At 23.6% G+C, this 10,438-nt stretch overlaps 1 long non-coding RNA gene across 1 annotated transcript in view; it reads right to left on the reverse strand.

Moving 5' to 3' along the window:
- Positions 1-6,470, reverse strand: part of LOC111638914 — an 8,469-nt gene extending 1,999 nt beyond the window's left edge. Inside the window, exons 1-2 of the long non-coding RNA XR_002758982.1 lie at positions 5,765-6,470; positions 4,310-4,389 (exon numbers count right to left, since the gene is read on the reverse strand). This is a non-coding gene — a long non-coding RNA (uncharacterized LOC111638914). The remainder of the gene's footprint in view (positions 1-4,309; positions 4,390-5,764) is intronic.
- Positions 6,471-10,438: the final 3,968 nt, after the last annotated feature.

The raw sequence follows: 10,438 nt of genomic DNA on the forward strand, positions 1-10,438 counted from the left end.
TTTATCGGATATTTTATTATATAATTCTTTTAAGAAACTTTTCATCTGTAGATTATTTTTCTCTTCTCTTCCTCATCCTCTCTCTTTCTCTTTCTCTGACTCTAAATATATTTTCTATTAATGTAGATTTATGAATTACTTTCTTTAATATATAATTTTACTAAGAAATATAAAATATATTCTTTTTTTTTTACTTCTATTTTTACGAACAAGACTAAATTTATGGTAAATCAATTTTTCAATTGAAATATTGAATGAAATTTTTCTTCTTTTTTTAAAAAAAATATAAAAATTATATACATCTTGTAGAAAGGAATATATAAATATAAAATTTTCATTGATATAAGCTATGTAATATTAAATAAATACAAAATAAAATGATATTATATACGAAAATTCAGGTATAAACTTCATAAATAATTATTTTTTTCCATTTGTTTTCTTTACATAAAAGATAATTATTGATTCTTTTCTTAGCTTAACTATGATATATTGTAATAATAGAATTTTTTTTAGATATAATTACGAGATCAATATAATATTTCAACTTATATTTTTTATTTTTTTTGTCTTATTTTTTTCTACGAGGTCTTAAGAAAAAAAAATATATATTCTTGCACATGCAAAGTTACTTTCACTGGTTGTCATGATTCTTATTTTCAGTATAGCAATATATCAAACATAAATAAGTAAAATTTATCATAGGTTTCTCTCCTTTAAGAAAGAAAATAATAGTAGAGGAGTGGTATCAACTGAGAATGAAGAAAAACAATCTTTTTAAAATTGATCAATATACATTCCAATTTAAAAAAATATATATATAGGTCCTACTCATTTTCTTTTCTAATTTTATCAAAAATTTGAAAAAAAAAAAACATTTTTCTTAATTAAAATCTTTTATTTAATAATTACAAGTTTAATACATTAATATTTTAAATAATACTTTAATTGATATTTTCTATTGCTGTAGACAATAAAAAAATGCCAATTATTTTTATTTTTTAGAATGAATTTTGTGTAATAAAAGAGGGTAAAAAAGATGCTGTTCCTACTTGCGAAGAGAGAAAAATTAAATTAAAATTGATGCATTTATCTAAAAATATGTTTAAATTATATAATATTATATGTTTTATTATTATATATTAACAAATTGTTAATAATTTTTATAATTATAAATTTTTTTCACTCTTATTTGGTGATAAAAATGATAAATACTTGCTGTTAAAAGCTGCAAAAGCTTATGTTTTATCATAATAATATAACCGGAAAATATTTGTAACAAAAGAAAAAATAAGTAGAAAATATCTATATTAAATCCTATATAAATTATATTAAATAAATGTAGATAAAACATAGTTAAAAATTAGATTAAAGTGAATAAGATTTAATCAATACTCAAATAGTAAAGTATAAAGCTGAGATTTTGAATTAAGTATACATTAATTAACTTCAGAATGTATAATTTCCTTAAACAAAACTGCGAGAAATCGTTAAATACATAATCTTAATTACATTTTGCTGTTGTTTTGCATAATAAATCATAAATAATTGAAGAATGTCATAAATTGTATTGTATAAGAAGAAATTTAGATGATTTATTTACTTCATAAACATTAAAAAAATAAACTATAGTTGCATTTATATTATACATAACGACGAATTCGAAGATAAAAGATATAGACGACGATAAAACCAGGAATTTTTACTATTAATATAGAAAAATACAATAGTAGAAACTATCTAATCTTCTTGTAAAAGTCAAGATTTGTGCTATTTTGTTTGATTAGTATTTATTCTAACCTTTAATAAATCATGAATAAGAAAGAATAGTATCGATAAAACTAAAAATATTATAAGAAATAAACAAATTTTTGTTTAATCTCATAGCATTTGAGAATAATATATTCATAGATTATGCATCTGGGACGAAACAGCAATGTAAAGAAAATGCCTTTACTTGAATTGCAGATTTAACAGGAATGTCGATATAGACTTGTAGCGAACACTATTAACTGTAAATGACTGAAATCCATTAAGGATAGCTTTCTCAATGAAGAAAAGCCGGTGATAAAAGTGGTGTCAATCCGGCCATAACATGATTCTCTCATCACGCTATAGCTGTCACAATACATCATAGGAGTTTGTTTTCAGCTACCGTTACTACTGTTGAACAGTGGAATATGAAGAAAAATATGGCCTAGTAAAAAAAAAAAAACTTTAAAAGATTTCTTAAGTTGATTATTTTTATTCATTTCACTATTAAATGAATTCTAGAACCGAACAACTCATTTAATTATGAGTTGAATTCGGTTTTGCTTTATCCATTAAAAAGAATTTCCTTCCTTTAACTAGTTAAGTATATCTGGAAAAATCTTCAACTTTTTCTTTCTTTTTCATCATTAAATAGCTTTAGCTTATTAAAAATCAGGATAACAACACTGAAAGAATTTTCTAAATTAAAATTGAAACGTTATTTACTCCTGTAATGCAAGTTTTAATTACGATTAATGTAATAAATGAAAGATGTTCTCGTTACAAAAGAGAAAATAAGAAAATATAACGAATTATAAGAGAGAAAAAGGATGCAAAAATAATCATCGTAGCCAATTTTATAAGAGTTTCTCGGCAACGTGATCTTTTATGATATTAACTACAAAGACAAGACTTTAGTGCAGATTAGTATTTTTATCATCTCCAAGTAATTGAGTTTGGCTATTATCCCTTTATCGTTTGACTATAAAGTGAAAATTCGGACAAAAAATCTAGTAAAATAAATCAGTAATGATCTAAGATGACTATATTCAATGGATACATGAAAAAAACCACTTTAAAAATTATCAAATTTACCATTAAAAAATAAAAAAAAAAATTTTTTTTATTATTAAGAAGGTAAATAAATTTAAACAACAAAAGATCATTTATATTAATAACATACTAAAATAAATTTATTTCGTTTTTTTTATACGCTATTATTTTTTACTCCTTTATTTAAAAAGATAAAAAAAAACAATCCACTTAAATGCTTTTAAATAACGGAAAATTATATTTATTTTAATTCAGAAAAGACAATTATTAAATATACAAAATCAATCAATAAAAAAATATATAGTTTTCTTGATTTAAAAGATTGTAATTTCCATTTCTGTCTAAAATCTAATTTTACTTCGTTAACCATTTTTCGAATAAAGAATCAGAAATGGTTAATTTTATCTCTAATTATTTCCGATACATCAAGCAATCATTTACTGAATCATTTATCTTCATTTTGGATGCATTTCATAAATGATGTTTCATATATTACTTGCCCAGGTGCACGTTTACATGTTCACTTATTACATCTACAGGTACAACTAATAAAATATAATCTTATACATAAAATTTAATTATTAGAATATTCTAATAGAATTGTTTCTGTTGTATAAATACAGGGATTTTACTGAAGTTTCTTATCGATCTTCTTCTTCTTCTTCTTCTTCTTTTTCTTCTCTCTTAAGTTATAAACATGATATATATATATTCCTTTTTGTTTAATTATTCCATTTGGAAATATTTTTTAGAAAATAGGTTATTCGTATTTACTATTAAAAAATGCATTGTGTAATATATATATATATTGTTGGAAGCCATGCAGATTGAAGTTTATTGTGTCGTGTCTCGAAGAACTTCTATCATAAACATGTATAGATTTTAGAATGTTCTTAGGACCCAACGTTTTAAAGTATAATACTTTTCAGATGGACAAAAATGCATTAAATCTTTATAGCTTCTACAGGGATATAAACACGAAACTTGCATAAGTTTAAGAGATCCTCGGTGTACAATTTGATCACGTGTTCCTTAGTTGACAGTCGTATTTAGTTTCACACGTCTTGTGAGGTGTCTCGTCTTGTCATAAAGTGTATTATATTCATACAATAACTTTGAAGATATATCGAAGTGTCTTAATAAAATTAAAATAAAAAAATATAATGTAATATTGTAGGAATCAATACGAATATTCTCTAATAAATATTTAAAAGATAGAACCTGAATATAAAAAGATTTTCACGTAACATTACAGATTTGTAATTTTTATGTTTAATGAATAAAAATTATAAGAAAGTGAATTTAAAATTAGAAAAAATAATACAATATTTATAGAAAAGTTGAATTACTTTAAAACTGAATTGTTAAACTATATTTAAATTCTACTTTACGTGGTTAAATATTTTTTTAAATAATAATAAAATAAAAAAAAGTATATTTTAGTAATTTTAAATCGGAGGAAAATATAATAATAATAATAATAAAATTTTAAACGATGACCTACCAAAATTAAAATTCTTATAAAAAGTGATAGAAAATTGAATTTTTTTTTTCATTTCAAATTCCAATAAATGGTAGTTCTTTCTGTTATCGATGTAATAGAAAAAAATACATTGAATTAAAAATATAAAAAAAAATAATCTATTATTTTTATTTTTACTATAGTAAAATGTAATCTGTTTTAATTGGGTGTGGTTTTTCTTCCCCCTTTAATCGATTTTTTACTTTTCAAAATTGGATTTTCAAAAATAAAATTATATATACTTATATATAAATGAAAATTTTTAAAGATTTTGGAAATTACATTCTAAAGACTTAAGTTGATTTAATACATTTATATATATATAATATATAAAGCCGAAAAAATACATTTACAATAATTAAAAAATTAATTGCGATATTTAAAAAATGATAAAGTAGTTTAATGTTTAATACTTTTTAACTACTTTAAAATAAACTTTTTTTCATTTAAAAATAATATATTTTTCTATTATATTTTTATACATTTTAACAGATAGATATAATCTACATTCTATTCTTTAAAACTCGTAAAATTAATGAGTTAAATAAATCATTTTTATGAGTAAAGATAACCGGTGAATATAAAGATATATATTAATTGTTTATCCAATATAATTTTAATAAATATTCTCTCTTAATTTTCCAATTTTTATCTGTCGATAGATTCTTAACTAAGCTACCATAAGCGATAAAAGTACACTCGAAGTTGAAGGATATCGATGATCATACAGTAACATTATTGAAAATCATTTCTCAAAACAAAGACATAACAATTATGATTATTTTTATATTATATTAATCAATATAAAAACGAATTACTACTTTAAAAAAAATATATATATATTTGTAATGATCTTTAGCAATTTAAATTTTATATTTAAACAACGATTGAAAAGTTTCTTCATTATGAAATTTGTGTCGACAGACTGAACAATTTGAATATATAATTGATGAACGTATTCAAATATTTGAACATCGCTGAGCGGTCTCATTAAAAACATTATTTAACATTGATTACTTAACTTGAATATGTGTATGATACTTAAGAAAGAAGAAAACGAGACGTATTTGAATATTCAGTACAGTTTTCTCGGATCAACAAATTGTAATTCTAGCTTTAATAATGCAAAAGATATATGTTTTAGAAAGATACAAATCTTTAGAATAGTGTAATTAACGAACTCAAGTAAATGTTGAAAAATAAAGATTTAAACAATTACTCATGTAAAATGGAAATTGTTAAATTTGATGGGGAAGACAGAAAATGTTGAAAAGTTGAGATGGAAATTTATGAAAAGTCATACGAGTAGAATTTTTGGCAGACTAATGTTTAACAGAATCTGTAATTTGCGAAAACATTCGGATAATACTGACATAAAATGATACAAGTCTTTATTATCGGATCAACGAAATGAGAAATGGATAAAACGGAAATTACCATTTTTGTCGTCTTTTGTAGAAAACAGAATACAGCTCATTTACTGCAACAAATGATCCTATCTAGAAACATTGAGAAAGATTATTATTATAGAAACTATTGTTGCATTTATCCTTTGAATAAATGATGAACATTTCATTATGACAGTAAAGGTAGAATTACTAAAAATTTGTGAATTCGCCACTCTTTAACACAATGAATCAAATTAGAGTAACGTGAACACACGCCTAAAAATATAAGTTTTTTTTTTCCTATAAGAAAAACTAATTTGCAAAGAATACAAGTAGTATAACATACATAAAATACTAAACTTGTAATAAATTATGATAATTTATTTAATTATTGATAATAAATTAATTCAGGTAATAAAACGTCAAATTTATTAACACCACCAGTCTAGATTCAAGCTGAATGAAAGTTTAACAATGTTCATTCGGGGGCTCACGTGTCTTTGTAATATACATAAATTAATGCAAAATCTTTTCATGTTGCTATTATTTTAATTAAATATATATTTTGGATTGAATTAATAGTAACATTATTAGTTAATATGACACTTTATGTAAGCGAAAAAGAACGAATTCGATACTTTAATGGAATGTCCTTTGTTTATACTTTGTTCTCCATAATCATGTTTAAGATAAAATTTGAGACATCAATTAATTGAAATAATATATAATACATGATAAAATATTTAATTTTTATCTTTTGGAAATTAAATCAGCATTGATCTTTTAATAAAATAAAAAAAAATGTCAGCAATTGAAGAATCGCAAACTGTTTTCAATAAAGAAGACATCTCTGACGTTTCTCAACGTCAGCTGTAAGAATGTTGCTTATAATTTGTAGAAAATAATTTTAAAAAATATATATATAAACTGTCAAAGATCAAAACATATCACAGGTGTCATAAAAAGTTAGATGAATGCCATAAAAAAAATTAAAACTCTATTACATTAATGACCCATCTTAAATTCACATTAGCTGATACAGTGGCATTTGTGATAATTTTAGATGATAGTTATCATTTCGTATATAATCAGAGAAATATAAATTTTAAAATCGAGATGGATTCTTATCTTTTATCAGTAAGCTGAAGATATTATCAATGATTTCGGGTGTAAAAAAAAACTATCAAAATAAAATTGATTTAATGAATAATTTTTTTAAGTTAATGTCTCAAAAAGTATATATAAAAATTTAATTCATTTAAAAATGCTTTTATACACTTCATAACTTATAACAATGTTTGATTCAAGAGTAGAAAGTTCGTTCCCATTATTACGACGAATAATGAAACAAACGATAAAAGATTTATTGGAAGAAGAATGTATTGGTAATTAAATCAACGTTGTTGGATATGGAGCAGAAACGAATTAGATATTGCCAAATTAACCTATAAGATTGCTAAAGATTTTTATGATAATGGATTGTCATACAATTGAATAAATTGGAAAAAAAAACGAGTTTGTAAAAATTCATCAATATTTAAACACGATAAAAATTGTTGGAAAAGTTTCTAATGTGTTTAATCAACTATTCGTACATATTAAATATTTCATGGGCTTAGGATATACTTTAATATATATCGTTCATAACATTTACACTTCATCAATCTATCATTAAATGTATTTTCCTTTTCTAGAGAAAGTTTTTAGATTTAAACGAGTACCAATCCTCTATTTGTCTTCGTTTGGGCTGAAGTCAGGAAAGGAATTTTTGGTCATAAATAACGTTACCAAAGTCTTCAAGAATGGTTTTGATCAAAGCATTGTTGATTAAGTAACATTTAAAAAAAATTAAAAGAATTTATGTTATTGACAAACATTTATATGAACCTAAAGAATTGAAATTAGTCATCAAAGTAGGAAATGACAGATAAAATGGCTGTATTTTAACAGTTTTATACTAAAAGTCATACGAGAAGTTTTCTTAGAATTTAATTATTCTAAAAAGACTGGAAATAATTAATTTATAAGAAAAGCAAATTATATTCTTTACTAATTAGAAGAAAGAATCTTAGAGAAAGTAACCATATATATATATATATTTTTTTAATTTNCATTGAAATTTATTGGAAAATGAATTAACTACTGAAAATTTTAAACAATTCAATAACAGAATTTGACATTTTTCCTTTAAACCGTTTATGCATTTCTACAGATCTTACGATTTTCGAAAAGCATTACTTAACTGTAAACCTGAAAAATTCAGTTATATCTATTTTTTGGAAGAAAATGGATCAGGTCAAATCTCCACTTTTCCTAATAGCGTGCTTTCAATTGTCAATCCTTTTATATCCACCAGTCTGAGTTTCAACTACTACAAAAGCCTTCAAAAAGGAAAGAAGAAAAAAGCAAAAAAACTTCCATACCAAAGCCTTTCTGTATTGATATATATATTTTTTTAAGTTCACAAACAGGTGGAATTGGATTTAGTTAATCTTTACCTTCGATAAAAGTATTCGAATAAAGATTTGAAAAAGAACAATAAATCAATGCCCAAAGCGATTATTCGATAGTTAAAAACTGATGTGTTAATTACAGTAAAAATAAATATTGAGCATTAGACTAATTTAAATCAAGTGAATTTTAGTAATGAATGAAAAATAAAGGAATTATCCTGCAGGCAAGAATTTGAAGGACGAGAAAGATATTTATAGAAATTTAATTACTGGATAACCAACTGAAGGAAATTGGAAACAATTCCAGATAATTTTTGGCGTCAAGAAACGAATAGGGCAATTCTTCTTGCGTTTAACTAAATGAATACAGTATATACTATAAAAATAAAAACTACTAGATATATGTTGATTATTCACGCAAATAAAAATGCAGAAATACCGATCATTAGCCTACTGCTTACGAAGACATTAAAAAAATAATGCTTATATATCAGTATAAATGAGTCGAATAAAACCAATTACTGTATAAAGTATTCTCAATATCATTAAAGATGAAGCTATATTACTGTAGTAAGCAAGTAATTTGCTAATACAGAAATTAAATTATATATTCAATATGGCCTCAAATTGAACAATATACGAATTCTAAGATGGTTAAATTTAAAGCTTTTTATTATAAAACATTCTCGTTTTAATTCAATGATAGATTTGGAACATCATGACCAGTGGCAGATCTGTTTTATATTGGTCTGTTATAGCAGAAATGTGCTTTATTTTCTGTCATTTTCTAACAGGTTTCCGTAGATTCTCTAAAATATCTTGGTTCTTATGTTTTTAGCTTTCTATAATTTGTTTCTCACTTTAAATTTTATTAATCAAATCAAAACTCTAAAAAGAATATCCGTCCCAAGAAAGAACGAAACCTCCAAAACTCATTAATGGCACATACTATTAGTAAGCATCAAGAAGAGAATCGCCAATGAAGAAGAATGAACATTTTTCTAAATATGGAATATTCCAGCGTATTGTGACCTGGAGTTACAGTGAAAAGCAAAGAAAGAAGAGAGCGACAGTACAAGTAGGACTTAGAATAGAGTGGATCCAAGATGTGGAGGACTTCATCATCGACCCGCCAATCAACGAACTAAAATCTTAGTTGCCATCCGGATATCTTACTCTTAATTCTTCCCTTCGCTGTTGGACATGAAGTCTCAACCGACTAATCTTCAGATTTCACATTATCATAATGTTTTTTAAACCAGATATTATGTAAATTCTCACTCTTAAACAAAGGGTGTCCGAGGTTCGTTTAGGCCATCGCTCGAAGTGGCCATATTCGTAAACCTCAAACTGCCAACCTCACATTAAACGATAAACTATATTTAAACAGACATATTTGTGAACATTGTGTTCAAAATCTGTATTAAATTGTTTTTTTTTATCACGCAAATTATATAAATAAGATCAATTTGTGTATCTTGTGAGTCAATTTGAAGACATTTATTTGCATTGAATTTCTCATTTTATAAATAATTTTTTTGACTTTGTAAAAGAAAAAAAGATTCGATATAAATTTTTTACTGAGTATATAATAAGCTTTAAGGAAATATTACTTTTATTCGATTTTCTTCGTATTTTTTGTTTTATTTTACTTACATAATAAAATCCATTAAATCAAATCCAATAAACGGATATTTTTATAAAATTAATTCTATTGATTCTATAAGAAGATTCAGAGAAAGAACTAATATAAGCTTAGATATTTTTACACAGAATATTTTTGTTTGTTGACTATAAAAATGCATTTATTTTGGCAGTTTTATGAGAAAGAATTTATACAAGAAGAATCAATTTTTATTGTTAAAAAAACTGTGCCGAAAAATCTTTAAATAGATTTCTCTAGTCTGACTAATTTTAATAAAGCATTGTTTAATTTTTATATTTAAAAATGGCTTGTAATTTTGCCAAATTAATTAAATTTTAAGCGAAATTCTACACACTGTTTATCATAAATGTGAAAGAATTGTATGTTTATTTATAATTATACACCTGGTTCTTTCAAATGTAAATATTTCATATAATAAACACAATAAATTATTTTTATTTTTATATAATAAAATATAATTTAGATGGATAAAATCTACGTAAGTTTGCCACATTAATAGAATAAATTTTGATAATTTTTCTAGGAAATAAAGTTTATAAGATAGATTTAAATTTCTTATCTACAAATAGATTTTTCTCTAGAGATATTAATTCTTAATTTAAAC

The sequence above is a fragment of the Centruroides sculpturatus genome, unplaced genomic scaffold, assembly GCF_000671375.1.
Source record: "Centruroides sculpturatus isolate CEXI.00-Female unplaced genomic scaffold, Cexi_2.0 scaffold1073, whole genome shotgun sequence".
NCBI classification, from domain to species: Eukaryota; Metazoa; Arthropoda; class Arachnida; order Scorpiones; family Buthidae; genus Centruroides; species Centruroides sculpturatus.